The 16,584-nt window shown below is 38.7% G+C and overlaps 1 protein-coding gene across 8 annotated transcripts in view; it reads left to right on the forward strand.

Annotated features, from left to right (window-relative positions):
• Nucleotides 1-16,584, forward strand: part of TTBK2 (tau tubulin kinase 2) — a 182,920-nt gene that overhangs the window by 63,200 nt on the left and 103,136 nt on the right. Inside the window, exon 2 of one of the 8 annotated variants that reach the window (XM_063639555.1) lies at nt 9,136-10,561. The exons of 6 other annotated variants lie outside the window; for them this stretch is intronic. The gene's annotated coding sequence lies outside the window, so the exon portion shown is untranslated. Of the gene's footprint in view, nt 1-2,654; nt 2,746-9,135; nt 10,562-16,584 lie in introns of all 8 variants that reach the window. One more of the 8 variants, XM_055278909.2, reaches the window with a different exon arrangement.

Genomic DNA, 16,584 nt, shown 5'->3' on the forward strand with positions numbered 1-16,584 from the left:
ACTTGTGATCTCAGGTGATCCACCTGCCTCAGCCTCCCAAAGTACTGGGATTACAGATGTGAGCCACCGAGCCTGGCCCCATTAACTTGTACTTACTAGAGCATAGAAAGTTTTTGCCACTTATCCATTGCCAAAAAAAAAATTGTATGAAAGTTTTTATGTAAGAATGTATTAGAAGTAGCTGTGTTAAGCATTAGGGAAATTTGAGGGATCTGTATTGTTGAAAAGTGAAATAATAGGCTGTAGAATTTCCTCAGGTGACCAGTTTTAAGAATGGATTGGAGAGGAAACCCATGTTCTCAGTTTTTCTTTTTTTTAATGAATGGACTTTTTTTTTCTTTTTTTTTAGACAGGTTCTCATTCTGTTGCTTAGGCTGGAGTACAGTGGCACAATCATGGCTAACTGCAATCTTGAACTCCTGGGCTCAGGTAGTCCTTCTGTTTCAGCCTCTTGAGAAGCTGGGACTTCAGGTACATGCCACTATGCCCAACTAATTTTTTTAAAAAAACTTTGTAGATACAGGGTTTTGCTATATTGCCCAGGCTGGTCTTGAACTCCTGGCCTCACGCAATCCTCCTGCCTTGGCCTCCCAAAGTGCTGAGATTACAGGCATGAGCCACTGCACCTGGCCCTGGACTTTACTTTTTAGAACTGTTTTAGGTTTACACAAAATTGAGTAGAAAGTACAAAGTTCCTGTATACAGACTTCCCATCCAGTTTTCCCTATTATTAACATCTTGCATTCTTGTGATACAGTTGTTACAATTGATGAACCAATATTGATAGATTTTTTTTTTTTCTGAGACTGAGTCTAACTCTGTTGTCCAGGCTGGAGTGCAGTGGCGCGATCTTAGCTCACTGCAACCTCTGCCTCCAAGGTTCAAGAGATTCTCCTTCCTCAGTTTCCTGAATAGCTGGGATTACAGGTGTGTGCCACCACACCGGGCTGATTTTTATATTTTTAGTAGAGACAGGGTTTTTCCATGTTGTCCAGGCTGGTCTTGAATGCCTGGCCTCAGGTGATCCCCCGCCTCAGTCTCCCAAAGTGTTGGGATTACAGGTGTGAGCCACCACGCCTGGCGTTAGATTTTTATTAACTGAAGTCCACAGTTTACATTAGGGGATTCTTTTTCTTTTTTCATGAAAAAATTTTTTTTTTTAAGTAGAGACAAGATCTCACTATGTTGAGAACTTGAACTCCTGGCCTCAAATGATCTTTTTGTTTCGGCCTCCCAAAGTGATTCTTTTCTTAATAATGTGAACACAGTGGTATTGAAAACCTAACAAAATTAACCGTTATTTTACAGTACCATCTCATATCTATCCAGTATTTAATTTCTCCCATTGTCTCAAAAATACCATTTTACAGGTGGCTTTGTTCAAATTTGGATTTATATACAAGGCAGGCACATTGCATTATATTTTGTTGCCATGTCACAGAGTTTGTTCTCACCTACTTTTTTTTTCCCTTGCCTTCCCATTTTTTTGTTGAAGGAATGAAGTTCTTAGTTTGATAAAATAGTCCAAAATCTGGATATGGCTGATTGCATCCTTGTGGTGTCTTTTAATGTGTTCTTCTATCCTTCATATTTCTTGTGAACTCCTAATTAGATCCAGAGGATTAATGAGATTCATGCTGTTGTTATTGTTGGGAAGAATTCATCACCTGCATTCATTGTTTTCATTAGGGGTTGCAAAATGGTGGTTTTCCTAATTCTCTGATTCCTTCTACATTCCTTAACTGGAATTATTCTACAAAGTAGAATGTTATTCCATCATTTGTTTCCCTTGAAATATAGTTAGTATAGGAAGGACAGGATAAAGGGCTTGAGTTTTCTTCTCTTTTATTTATCAATTTTCAGAATAATAAGTTGTGGTCTTGGCCGGGCATGGCGGCTCACGCCTGTAATCCTAGCACTTTGGGAGGCTGAGGTAGGTGGATCACGAGGTTAGGAGATCGAGACCATCCTGGCTAATACGGTGAAACCCCGTCTCTACTAAAAATACAAAAAAATTAGCTGGGCGAGGTGGCGGGCTCCTATAGTCCCAGCTGCTTGGGAGGCCGAGGCAGAAGAATGGCGTGAACCCGGGAGGCAGAGCCTGCAGTGAGCCGAGATCGCACCACTGCACTCCAGCCTGGGCGACAGCGAGACTCTGTCTCAAAAAAATAAAAAATAAATAAATAAGTTGTGTTCTTATATGACCAGTGATTTGTTTTTTGTTTTGAGTATCATTATGAACTCACGCCTTTTACTATATTTTATTTCAAACCATTGAAATCATTATCCTTTTGAAGCTTAAATTTCGTATCTTTGACCAGTAGAAGCCCTTTTGCATTGGCTTCTGTGTTCTTCTTGTATAACTCCAGTATTCTTTGATGTCATCCTTGTTTTCTGGCACAGCAGAGTATTTCAGATGTTCCTTAAACTTTTTCTGTGCCATATTCGGAATCAGGAGACTTGTTTCTCCTAGTAAATCTGTTTCCTTGTATTGGGAAACAATTGAGACCACAGTATGACCACTAGGGTACTAATTGCTATTGGGCTAACACATTTCTCTCAATAGGTTTTAATAAGGACTGTATTTTGCCTTGTTTATTATCTTGTGCACTTTTCAACTTGTGTTATGGTATTTAAAAAAAATAAATTTTCAGGAGGCTGAGGCAGGAGAATAACTTGAACCCGAGAGGCCTGAGGTTGCTGTGAACCGAGATTGCGCCATTGGACTCCAGTCTGGCTAACAGAGTGAGAGTCTATCTCAAGAATAAATAAAGAAATAAATTTGTATTCTCTTTTAAATTGTAGGCCTCTTAAAAAGCAGAGATTATATATATTTAAACTTGACTTTTATATTATGCTTAGTGGCAAAATAACAGCACAAAGTATCTTTATATTCAATTATAGCATACATTTGTAAATTGATGTGGGAAGATAGGATAACATACCTATTCCATTTCTGGTTATTCATAAACTTTATTGTTGATTTTTTTTCTGAGTAAGAAAAATAAATACTGAGGTTCTGTAATAATCTGTTGAAGAGTGCTATAATTACTTGTTGACAGTTACCTTTGGATGACTAGGGCTCCGAGTCCCAAGACCGTGTCATATAGACAGTCAACTCTTTATTATAATGGAAGACAGTCCCTTGGACCTTCCAGAAAATTTTCATTTGGTTAAAGGATTTGAGTTTTTTTTTTTTTCTCTTGCATATAGGTTGGTCTAATGTTTTAGGAATTCAGAATATTGTAAAATTCCTATAATAGTAAGTCCTCACTTAAGTCTCAGTAGGTTCTTGGAAACTGCAACTTTAAGCGAAACAATGTATAACAAAACCAATTGTTTTTCCTCACCAATGTTATGACAGAATGACTTTGAACTCAATAAGGTTTTTCAAGGACTGAATTACATTACATGTTGTTTTGCTTAAAGCCCAGAACCTCTCAATGACATTAAATGAGGACTTGCTGCATTTATATTTAGTGTATCTTTTTATCAAAGGAAGTCTTCTTAGGATCTTTAAAAGTTTATACATCATTTACTGGCTTCTAATTGGTATATACATATTTACTTGAGCATAACAAAACGTTTCTCTTTTAAAAGTATTCTGTAGGCCAGGTGCCGTGACTCATGCCTGTAATCCTAGCACTTTGGGAGGCCAATGCAGGAGGATCACTTGAGGCCAGGAGTATGAGATCAGCCTGGGCAGCATAGCGAGAGACCCTGTCTCTACAAAAAATAAAAAAATTAGCCAGGTGTAATCATGTGCGCCGGTGGACCCAGCTACTTGAGAGGCTAAGGTAGGAGGATCACTTGAACCCAGGAGATCAAGGCTGCAGTGAGCCATAATTATGCCACTGTGTTCCAACCTGGGTGACAGAGTGAGACCCCGTGTCTAAGTAAATAAATAAATAAAAATATTCTGTAGATCTGATTTCTCATTTATTCTTTTTTTTTTCTTTTTTCTTTTTAATTTTTTTTTTTTTTTTTTTGAGACGGAGCCTTGAACTGTTGCCCAGGCTGGAGTGCAGTGGTGCCATCTCGGCTCCCTGCAACCTCCACCTCCTGGGTTCAAGCAGTTCTTCTGCCTAAGCCTCCTGAGTAGCTGGGATTACAGGAGTGCTCATTTATTCTTATGTGTGTTCGCTCCATAGTATGTTCAATCTAACGATGTTGGTTATATTCAAAAATCACTACTTAAGTCAGTGATTGAATAGAAAGTTGTTTGGCCCTTCTTGCCCATCTTAGCTCTTTATGCTGCGAGTGATCAGCATCATCTCTTGTCCTTTTTCATTTTTCAGTGTACCATCCTGAGTAGAACTGATGTTTTTCTGTTTTTTTCCCTTGGATGAGAAGGTAATTAATTCAAGGATTATTTAATTATTTTAAATTTTTCTCCTTTCCATCGTCTGAAGTGAGTGGAGGTCCAACTAATACCAAAAAATAACAGAATAAATGTCATTGTTTGATAATGAAACAATTTTATTCTCAGTTGAGATATTTGGGAATTAATTTGTCTTGCCTCATATAAATTCAGGAAAAACTACATTTTTCTTTATAGGTCATGGAGAGGAAATGCTTTTGTTTTGATTTTCAGGGATTTTTTTTTTTTTTACCCTGAAATATTGGTCCTGGATTTTATTTTTGCCTTTTAGGCTACAGAGCACAAGCTGAGAGTTGGTTACTGTTACAGGAGAAGTAACTGTTACTGTTACAGGAGAGGAACTGCACCTGTTCTGCCTTCCCTGTTTGAAGTCTCCAGCTACTGCTGCAAAGTATGACTGCTCCTTTTTCCCAGTCATAAGAATAGAATCAATATGTAATTTCTGGATTAGACAACTGGTTTATCCAGTATAGAAGACTGTGAAAATTCCTCCACAGGGACCTTTTGTGGGAGAGCATAATAGTTACATACTGGCACCTGAAAGATTAGGAATACATCCTTACCCTTCATTCTATCCTTTAACCTTATGTAAACATATAATCTACTCTTTTGTTTATTTCATCCTGTGCATTTTTTTTCTCCTAAAGTAACTTTTTGCTTGTCCTTGTTGATGTTCATTGTTCCACCAAAGGGTGTATGGGGTTCTCTGAGAACTGTATCTGTTGAATACATTCATTTTCACATTTTTCTCCTTGGAAGATATAACATTATCTGTAGGCTTGGGGATTCGTTTACTCATTACTCTGCTTTTGTTTAGAAAAATGACATGTAGAGAATAGAATAGGCCTAGAGTATTTTAAGGAGCAGAGGTCTATTTCCTTTAAATGAAATAGAATATGTGTGTCTTTGCCTGAAAACACACGTATGTATTTATATATGCCCCATATGCACAAAGAACATTTGGAATCGCATATAACTCAAGAAGCCCCTGAGGTGATTAGAATCAGAGGGGTCAGAGAAGGAGAAGATATTTTACTTTTTCCCTTTATACCCATTGTATTGTAATGTAATTAAAAGCTATTTTGTGTTGTGAACTTAATGTATACATAGTTGGTAATGGCTGGGTGCGGTGGCTTACGCCTGTAATCCCAGCACTTTGGGAGGTTGAGGTGGGTGGATCACTTGAGGTCAGGAGTTCAAGACCAGTCTGGCCAGCATGGTGAAACCCTGTCTCCACTAACAATACAAAAATTAGCTGGGCCCAGTGGTGCACACCTGTAGTCTAGCTACTCAGGTGGCTAAGGCAGAAGAATCACTTGAACCTGGGAGGCGGAGGTTGCAGTGAGCTGAGATCGTGTGACTGCACTCCAGCCTGGGTGACAGAGTAAGACTCCATCTCAAAAAAAAAAAAAGTTGGTAATATCTTATGTGTCGGGACATCTATACTACTTGTTTGAGTGCTAACGATATGGTAGAACAGTGCTACTGAATGTTAGGCTCATTGATACTTTATCTTGTTTTAGTATCATTCATATATAACTAATACCCAGTTCGTGCATAAACCCTCCCTCCATTTCACTAATAAACATTTTTAAGAGTGTAAATGGTCACAATAAGAAACTAATAAATCAACCCAACAGAATAAAGTGAGAAGTAAGTTTCCTTTAAGCCCCCCACTTTCTTCTCCACTGTTAACTGCTGTTACCGGTTTCCTGTATATTTTCCAGAAATGTTCTATTCATATTATAATCAGCTCTATATATGTATAGATATATATACACACATCTATATGCACACATATATAAAATCATATATCTAAAATAATATATATAATCATCCATATGTTTATATATGTATGTATATATAAAATCCCCCTCCATTACCCACCTTCCACAACAACATATGGAATCAAACTATATAGGCTGTTCTGCAACTCACTGTGTCCCTTAAATTCAGTCACTAAGATTTATTTTCTATTCACCTTAATGTTTTTCAGCAACAGTGATCCTTCTAACATACTAAACAGTTATGTCACTCCCCAGCCTTTGCTAGAAACTATTCATAATCTTCTTTTTCTCATGTAGAGTCCACACACTGTAACATGGCATACAAAACACTGAACCGACCCCTGCCTGCTTCTTCTGCTTTTTCTTTTTTTTTTTTCTTTTTTAAATTATACTTTAGGTTTTAGGGTACATGTGCACAATGTGCAGGTTTGTTACATATGTATCCATGTGCCACGTTGATTTCCTGCACCCATTAACTTGTCATTTAGCATTAGGTATATCTCCTAATGCTGTCCCTCCCCCCTCCCCCAACCCCACAACAGTCCCCGGAGTGTGATGTTCCCCTTCCTGTGTCCATGAGTTCTCATTGTTCAATTCCCACCTATGAGTGAGAACATGCAGTGTTTGGTTTTTTGTCCTTGCGATAGTTTACTGAGAATGATGTTTTCCAGTTTCATCCATGTCCCTACAAAGGACATGAAATCATCATTTTTTATGGCTGCATAGTATTCCATGGTGTATATGTGCCACATTTTCTTAATCCAGTCTATCGTTGTTGGACATTTGGGTTGGTTCCAACTCTTTGCTATTGTGAATAGTGCCGCAATAAACATACGTGTGCATGTGTCTTTATAGCAGCATGATTTATAGTCCTTTGGGTATATACCCAGTAATGGGATGGCTGGGTCAAATGATATTTCTAGTTCTAGATTCCTGAGGAATTGCCACACTGACTTCCACAATGGTTGAACTAGTTTACAGTCCCACCAACAGTGTAAAGTGTTCCTATTTCTCCACATCCTCTCCAGCACCTGTTGTTTCCTGATTTTTTAATGATAGCCATTCTAACTGGTGTGAGATGGTATCTCACTGTGGTTTTGATTTGCATTTCCCTGATGGCCAGTGATGATGAGCATTTTTTCATGTGTTTTTTGGCTGCATAAATGTCTTCTTTTGAGAAGTGTCTGTTCATGTCCTTTGCCCACTTTTTGATGGGGTTGTTTGTTTTTTTCTTGTAAATTTGTTTGAGTTCATTGTAGATTCTGGATATTAGCCCTTTGTCAGATGAGTAGGTTGCAAAAATTTTCTCCCATTCTGTAGGTTGCCTGTTCACTCTGATGGTAGTTTATTTTGCTGTGCAGAAGCTCTTTAGTTTAATGAGATCCCATTTGTCAATTTTGGCTTTTGTTGCCATTGCTTTTGGTGTTTTAGACATGAAGTCCTTGCCCACGCCTATGTCCTGAATGGTATTGCCTAGGTTTTCTTGTAGGATTTTAATGCTTTTTCTGTCGAAAATGTTGGACTTATACCCAGAGTGCTGGTCATCCTGAACTATTTTCAGTTTCTTTTCTTTCTTTTTTTGAGACAGAGTCTTGCTCTGTCACCGAGGCTGGAGTGCAGTGGTGTGGTCTCTACTCACTACAAGCTCTGCCTCCCGGGTTCATGCCATACTCCTGCTTCAGCCTCCCAAGTAGCTGGGACTACAGGCGCCCACCACCACGACCGGCTAATTTTTTTTTTTTTTTTGTATTTTTAGTAGAGACGGGGTCTCACCGTGTTAGCCAGGATGGTCTCAATTTCCTGACCTCGTGATCCACCCTCCTCAGCCTCCCAAAGTGTGGGGATTACAGGCATGAGCCACCGCGCCTGGCCATATTTTCAGTTTCTTAAGGCTTACAGCCTCTCACCTGCAAACTGCTTCTTTTTTCTCACACTTTGAGTAATTCCTGCTTTTTTTTCCTTCTTTTAAAAAATGTATAATAGTCCTAATATTTATAAAAGTCCACAGGTCATACAAGATTCAAAGACAAGAAGCAAAGTACAATTAAGAACTTCTGTAAAAAAAAAAAATAAAAAATAAAAAAAAAAATAAAAATAAAAATAAAAATACACATTATCATTAATTGCATTAACTACATAGTATTATGTAAATTTTACTGTATGACCAAAACCTATAGTAGGGTCTGGTTTTTACTGACACCATGGATGAACCAAAAATACTTATTCATTTTTTGTCTTGGCATCCTTCTAAGAGTATTTTAGTGAGGTTAATTTCTAAAAATAAATTGCTATTCAATGGCTATACAGTTGGCCTTTGCACAACAGGGGTTTGAACTGTGCAGGTCCACTTAGCAAAACCAACAATTCTACATCCTTCTCCACATCCTGCCCATGAAAAGGATGAGGATGAAGACCTTTTTGATCATCTACTTGCATTTAATAACTAGGAAATATATTTTCCTTATGATTTTATTTTTCTTTTCTCTGGCATGTTTGTAAGAATACAGTATATAAGAGATATAGCATATTAAATATGTGTTAATTGAAAAAAAAAAAAAAAAAAAAAAGAACTTCACTTTTTTTCACATACATATAATGTCCAAAAGTATATATGCCTTAAAAAAATGTGATTCTACTAACTTGCTTTTTCCCTCTTCCTCAGTAAGATTATTACAGGATTTATTTCTAATTTTTAATTAAGATCCAGGTTATACAAGTAGTGTAAAATAATGAGTTCTACAAAGTTTATTAAGAAAAACTGTAGTCCAGGTTCTGGTTCCAGATAAGATGGAGTAAGCGCACTTCACTCTGTCTCTCCCACTGAATGCAGCTAAAAACCTGGGCATAATTCTTGGAGTGGCTATTTGAGGACTCTGAAAAGTAAATTGTAGGAGACAGACTGGGGAAGAAGACCAAAATTCAAAGTACCATTGAACCAGCAGTGAGTTTACCATTTTTTTCTTCCAGTATGCCCCAGCCTGAACTTAATGTATCCTGCAACTTGGAAGTGAGCATTGACATGGACAGAAAATGCGTCGACAGAAGTCTTCTAGTTCTGACTCAAGGAGGAGGAAAGGGGTCTCCTAATGCCCAGAGAAAGCATGGAAATCCTACATCTTTCTCTCTTTTTTTCTTTTCTTTATTCTCTTATACCCAGGCCTCAAACAATCCTTGACAGTGGCTGCAGTGGCCTCAATGGGGGCAGGCGAGAGCCTAAAATAGAGGGAGAGGATCCTTCTTCTCAGATTGGAGGAACTGTGGTCTGAAGAGAATTGGGCAAATCCCCACTGCTTTTTTTCTCCCTCTGCCGTTCTGTTGCTTGGCCCTGCCTGATGTGAGCACAGTCATGGGAAGTACTCTGCAGAGCGGTGTTAATAAAGCCCCAGAGTTCTGCTGGACGACTGGAAAAGGGGAGCCCCAATGAAATGAAAGATTGTAGAAGAGGGAAGAACTTGGGACACTGACCACCTAAAGTTGCTTTTGGACTCCTGAGCTGACCTCCAATCTGTGCATGCATGGGTCCAATCCTAAACAGCACATATGGACTTTGAGAATTGAATTATGGGATAGACCACTGCCCACATCCCAAATGGGAAACCACGTGGGGTACTTATGGAACACATTAAATAGAACTGCAGAGCCTTTGAAAACTGAATTGACATTAGAAATACAACCTACAGAAGGCCGGTCAGAACTTGAAGCATGAACTCAACTGGGTCAATTACTGGCTGAAGCAAAAATACCAACATTCTTGGTGGGACTTGAATAAGACCTAGAGTCTCATAACATAATACTCAAAATGTCCAGAATACAACCTAGAATCACTCAGCTTAGAAAGAATCAGACAAATCTGAACTCATATAGAAAAAGATAGAACATAGATGCCAATGCTAGTATCATACAGATGTTAAAATTATATTAAAAAGACTTTAAATCAGCCATTATGACTTTGCTACAAGAATAAGCAGGAAGATAGACAATCTTAGCAAGGGAATAGAAGATATAAAGAACAACTAAATGGAACATTTAGACCCAAGATGTACAATTACAGACATAAAAAACCTCACTGAATGGGCTCAATAGCAGAATGGACATGATAGATGAAAGATTCAGTGAACTTGAAAACAGATCAATAGAAATGATCTAATCTGAACAACAAAGAAAAAACATGTAAAAAAATAAACAGAGCCTCAGTGACCTATGAGATAATATCAAAACATCTTACATTTGTGTCATCAGCAATCCAGAATGAGACTGAGTTTGGTGCAGCAAAGATATATAAAGAAATAATGACATACAGACTGAAAAGGAGGAAATAAAACTGTTCGTGTTTGTGGATGACATGATTGTCTATATAGAAAATCCCAAGAGTCATAAAAACTTCCTAGAATAAGTGAGTTTAGCAAGTGATACAAGATCAGGCCACAGAAAGCAACCATATTTCTGTGTACTAGCAATGAACAATTGAGAACTGAATTTTTTAAATTTTCAGTAGCCCCCCAAAAAATACGTAGGGTATAAATGTAACAAAATATATGCAGGATCTGGGCTGGGCACAGTGGCTTACACCTGTGATCCCAGCACTTTGGGAGGCTTAGGTGGGTGGATCACCTGAGGTCGGGAGTTCGAGACCAGCCTGACCAACATGGAGAAACCCCGTCTCTACTAAAAATACAAAATTAGCCGAGCATGGTGGTGCATTCCTGTAATCCCAGCTACTTGGGAGGCTGAGGCAGGATAATCTCTTGAACCCAGGAGGTGGAGGTTGCGGTGAGCTGAGATCGCACCATTGTACTGCAGCCTGGGCAACAAGAGTGAAACTCCGTTTCAAAAAAAAAAAAAAAAGTATATGTATATATTCTGTATGCTGAAAACTATAAAACCCTGATTAAAGAAATAAAATAAGATTTAAATAAATGGAGAGGCATACCATATTCATTAATTGGAAGGTTCACTATAGTAAAGATGTTGATTCTCCCCAAATTGATCTATAGATTTAATGAAATAATAATAAAAAATCCCAGCAGTACTTTTTGTAGTTATAGAGAAGCTGATTCTAAAGTTAATATAGAAAGGCAAAGGACCTAGAGTAGCCAAAACAATGTTGAAAAAGAAGAATAATGTTGGAAAAAAAATCAAACCACATAGAGAATAGATTTTAAGTGTTCTTATTAAAAATGTTGTGTTTATGAGACGTTAGTTTGAGCCATTCCATCGTTTATACATGTCTTCAAAACATCATGTTTATACAATAAAAATGTATAATTTTCATCAATTAAAAAATACATAGTAAGACCCACATCTCTATTAACTAAGAAAAAAAAAATTAACTCAACATGGTTGTACATGCTTGTAGTCCCCTGCTGCTCGGGAGGCTGAAATGGGAGGATTGCCAGAGCCCAGGAGTTTGAGTGCACTATGATTGTGCCACCATACTCCAACCTAGGCGACAAAGTGAGATCCTGTCTAAAAATATAAAATATAAGCAAAGAAACTGTATGATTTTAAAACTTAGTACAGAACTAGGATAATCAAGACTGTGGTATTGGCAAAGGGGTAGACATATAGATCAAGTGGAATAAAATAGAGATTTTGGACATAGGCAGACCCACACAAAGAAGGCCAATAATAATCTACAAAGTTACAAAGGCAATTCAGTGGAAAACGAATAGTCTTGGTGTTGGAACTATCAGGCATCATTTTACAAAAGTAATGAACCTCTGCCTAAACTACACACATTATGCAAAAATTTACTTAAGATGTACCACACATCTAAATGTGAGATATAAAGCTGTATAACTTTTAGAAGAAAATATGGAGAAGATCTTTGTAACTTGAGTTTAGGCAAGAAGCTTGTGAAATGACAACAAAAGCATGATTCATAAAATTAAAAAATTGATAATTTGGATTTCATTAGATTAAAAACTTTGCTTCCAAAAGACATTATGAAGAGAATGAAAAGACAAGTTACAGAGTGGAAGAAAAATATTTGCAAATTACCTGCAAAGGACTTATTTTCAGAATATATAAAGCACTCTGAAAACTCAACAATAAGAAAACAAACAATTAAAAATATTTGATAAGCTTTTACAGGTACTTCAAAGAAGATATAGAGTGTTAAATCAGTTCATGAAAAGATGTTTAACATGACTAAACATTAGGAGAATGCACAGTGAGATACCATGGCACACCATTAGAATGGCTTAAACTATACTTCTGACTGGCTGCAACCTGGGGCTCCCTTGATTCCCCCCTCCTTGGGTTTGATTAACCTGCTAGGATGGCTCACAGAACTCAGGGAAACATGTTTACCAGTTTATTAAAAAGGATATTGCAAAAGATAGATGAACAGCTGGATGAAGAGATGGATAAGTTTGAGGTATGGGGGAGTGGGGAGCTTCTGTGCCCTCTCTGGGTAGGCCACCCCCCCAGCACTTTCACTTATTCAGCAAACCAGAAGCTCACACATCTCATTGTTCAAGAGTCTTTATAGAGCTTAATCTCTAACCCCTCCCACTCACCTTTCCTGGAGGTTGGTGGGTGAGGCCGAAAGTTCAATACTCTCCTCTAAGCACTTTGTCTTTCTGGTGACTGGCCCTGTCCTGATTATATAGGGGCTTCGTCCAAGTTACCTGATTAACATAAACTCAGGTGTTATCAAAAGAGTAATAAATAACAAAGACATTTCTATCACTCAGAAAATTCCACAAGTTTTAGAAACCAGGTGACAAGTACCAGGGACAGAGACTGAATATATTTCATATTATAGTTGGCTGTTCCTGTCAGTGGGTTCCACATCCATGCATTCCACATCTGTGGATGCAACCAACCACAGATTGAAACTATTAGGAAAAAGGCTGGGCATGGTGGCTCACATCTGTAATCTCAGCACTTTGGGAGGCCGAGGTGGGGGGATTATTTGAGGTCAGGAGTTCGAGACCAACCTGGCCATCAGCCTGTCTCTACTAAAAATACAAAAATCAGCCGGGCATGGTGGTGCACGCCTGTAATCCCAGCTTCTTGGAAGGCTGAGACATGAGAATTGCTTGAACCTGGGAGGCGGAGGTTGCAGTGAGATGAGATCAGTCCACTGTACTCCAGCCTGGGTGACAGAGCAGACTCTGTCTCAAAAAAAAAAAAAAAAGAAGAAAAAAAATTAGGAAAAAAATACTGCATCTGTACTAAACATGTATAGACTTTTTTTTCCTGTAATTATTTCCTAAACAATCAGTATGGCAACTATTTGCATAGCATTTACATTGTATTAGGTATCATAAGTAATCTAGAGATTATATATAGTCATGCATCACACAACAGCATTTTGTTCAGTGACAGACAGTGGTCCTATAAGATTATAATACTATGTTTTTAGTGTACCTTTTGCACGTTTAGGTACATAAATACTTACCATTGTGATATAACTGTCTATAGTATGCAATACAGTAACATGCCATACAGGTCTGTAGCCTAGGAGCAATAGGCTATACCATATAGGCCTAGGCATGTAGTAGGCTATACCATCTAGGTTTTTGTAAGCACACCCTATGATATTTGCACAGTGCCTAAATCACCCAAGGATGCATTTCTCAGAACGTATCCCTGTTGTTATGCAAAGCCTGACTGTATATGAGAGGATGTGCCTAGGTTACATGGAAAATAGTGCCCCATTTTTTTTTTTTTTTTTTGAGATGCAGCCTTGCTCTATTGCCCAGGCTGGAGTGCAATGGTGCGATCTCGGCCCACTGCAACCCCCGCCTCCCGGGTTCAAGTGATTCTCCTGCCTCAGCCTCCTGAGTAGCTGGGATTATAGGTGCCCACTGCAATGGGGTTTCACCAGGTTGGCCAGGCTGGTCTTGAACTCCTGACCTCAGGTGATCCACCCACCTCGGCCTCCCAAAGTGCAGGGATTACAGACATGAGCTACTGCGCCTGGCAGGTACCCCATTTTATATCAGTGACTTGAGCGTTGGTGGATTTCGGTATCCAAGGGAGGTCTTGGAACCAGTCCCCCATGGATACCAAAGGACAACTGTATACCACAGTGGCATATAAGGTTTTAGCTTACTTTTCTTGTCTGATCATACTTCCCACCTCAGCCCACCTTAACTCGTATCAAGTCCTCTACCCTGTCAGCTCTATTAATTATTTATCACATGTACTTAGATCCTTTATGACTTTGTGGGTGACCTTCTTTTAGAATACTCTTCTCAAAAACTTGTAAAATCTAGTGATTTAATGCTCATGTGAAGCCTCATAAGCCAAATTTTTGAATCTTCTTTATATCCATAGCAGTTTATGTATAATATTATAGAACTCATACTGTATTACTTTTTCTGTTCACATATCTTGGCTGTGAACTCTTTGAGGGCATGGATCTTACTTAATTTATCTTGTATTTCTAGTGCCTACTTTAGTACTTGGCATATAGTAGGTCATCCTGTTTCTGTGCTGTCACAGTCTTTCTTTCCCTTTTAGTTTTAATACTTACAGACAAGGTGTTACTTGATTTTAAAATCTGTTTCTGTCATTTCCGGGCATAATGGTTAAGAGCAAAGGCTCTGGAATTAAACTGCTTCATGTTCTGGTTGTAATTTTGGACAAAGTAACCTCCCTAAGCCTCTATTTCTATATCTGAAAAATGGAGAATATAATAATACTTACGTTATTGGCAGGATTACATGCATGTAACATGCTTGATATAGAGACTGGCATAAAATGCTTGCATATTATGTGTGCGTATTATGCTTATTTATTTATTTATTTATTTAGAGACAGGATCTCACTCTGTCACCCAGGCTGGAGTCAGTGGCATGATCACAGCTCACTGCAGCCTTGACCTCCCAGGCTCAACTGAGCCTTCCACTGCAGCTTGCTGAGTAGCTGGGACTACAGGCATGTGCCCCCACACCTGGCTAATTTTTGTATTTTTTGTAGAGATGGGGCCTTGCCATGTTGTCCAGGCTGGTAACTCCTGGACTCAAATAATCCTCCCACCTCAGCCTTCCAAAGTGTTGAGATTACAGGCATGAGCCACTACTCCTGGCCCATATTATGCATATTTTATTAGCCATTATTCTATTCATTTATTTACACATATTCATTGAGCATTTAAATCACTCTTTACTGTGCCAGGTATTGTGGGTATTGTGACACGTACTGTTACAGCCTAGCAGGTTCTTCTTGCCTGCTGCACAGAAAAAGCCAATACACTGAGACTGGTGTTGCAGCAGAGAGTTTAATAATTGCAGTGTGGCTCATTGAGGATGATGTGTGATATTTCTCAAATCTGCCTCCCTGAAAATTTGACAACTAGGGTTTTAAAGGATAGTTTGGTGGGCAGGGGGCTAGGGAATGGGCACTGCTGATTGGTTGAGTTGGGGGTGAAATCACAGGGGTATTGAAAATATCTTCATGTGCTGAGTCATTCCCTGGGTGGGGGGGACACCTGGGTGGTGTCAGTTGGTCTGCTAAAAAATACCTCAAACAGCAGTCTTAGGTTTCACAATAGCAATGTTATCAGTAGGGGCAATTGGGAAGTTACAAATCTTTTTTTTTTTTTTTTTTTTTTTTTGAGACCAAGTCTTTCTCTGTTGCCCAGGCTAGAGTGCAGTGGCGCAATCTTGGCTCACTGCAGCCTCCTCCTCCCAGGTTCAAGCAATTCTTCTGCCTCAGCCTCTTGAGTAGCTGGGACTACAGGCATGCGCTACCATGCCCGGCTAATTTTTGTATCTTTAGTAGAGATGGAGTTTCACCATATTGGCCAGCCTGGTCTCAAACTCCTGAACTCATGATCCGTCCACCTCAGCCTCCCAAAGTGCTGAGATTACAGGCGTGAGCCACTGTGCCCAGCCGGAAGTTACAAATCTTATCACCACCAGCTAGTGACTCCTGAGTAGTAGGCAATTACAAAAAGGCAAGTTAGGAAACAATGACTAGTTATTATGTAACTATACCTAAACCTTAACAGAATTCAGGCCCCTACCGTAATCCTGTTTTTGGCCTTTCATTAGTTTTATAAAAGCAGTTTCTGTCCCCAGAGAGTGGGCTTATTTTGAGAAGGGGCCAGTGTCATCCTTGCTTTAAAGTTAAACTGTAAACTAAATTCCTCCCATAGCCAGCTTGGCCTGTGTGTAGGGATGAGCAAAGGCAGTTAGCTTGTGAGGTTAGAAGAAAGATAGAGTCAGCTATGTTGGATGTCTCTCACTGTTACAGTTTTTGCAAAAGTGTTTTTAGTACCAGAACAAGATAGATATGGTCCCTGTACATGACAGAAAAGCAGTCTTAAGGGATGGATAATACAAGGAAAACACTATTTAACTTATTTTTTGTTTCTTTGAAGCTGGAGGAGAAGAGTAAGTTGCTAATGACCATCATTTTATCCTTTCATTCTTACTACAATGTAATAGATAACACTGT

Source organism: Symphalangus syndactylus, chromosome 5 (genome assembly GCF_028878055.3).
Source record: "Symphalangus syndactylus isolate Jambi chromosome 5, NHGRI_mSymSyn1-v2.1_pri, whole genome shotgun sequence".
NCBI lineage: Eukaryota > Metazoa > Chordata > Mammalia > Primates > Hylobatidae > Symphalangus > Symphalangus syndactylus.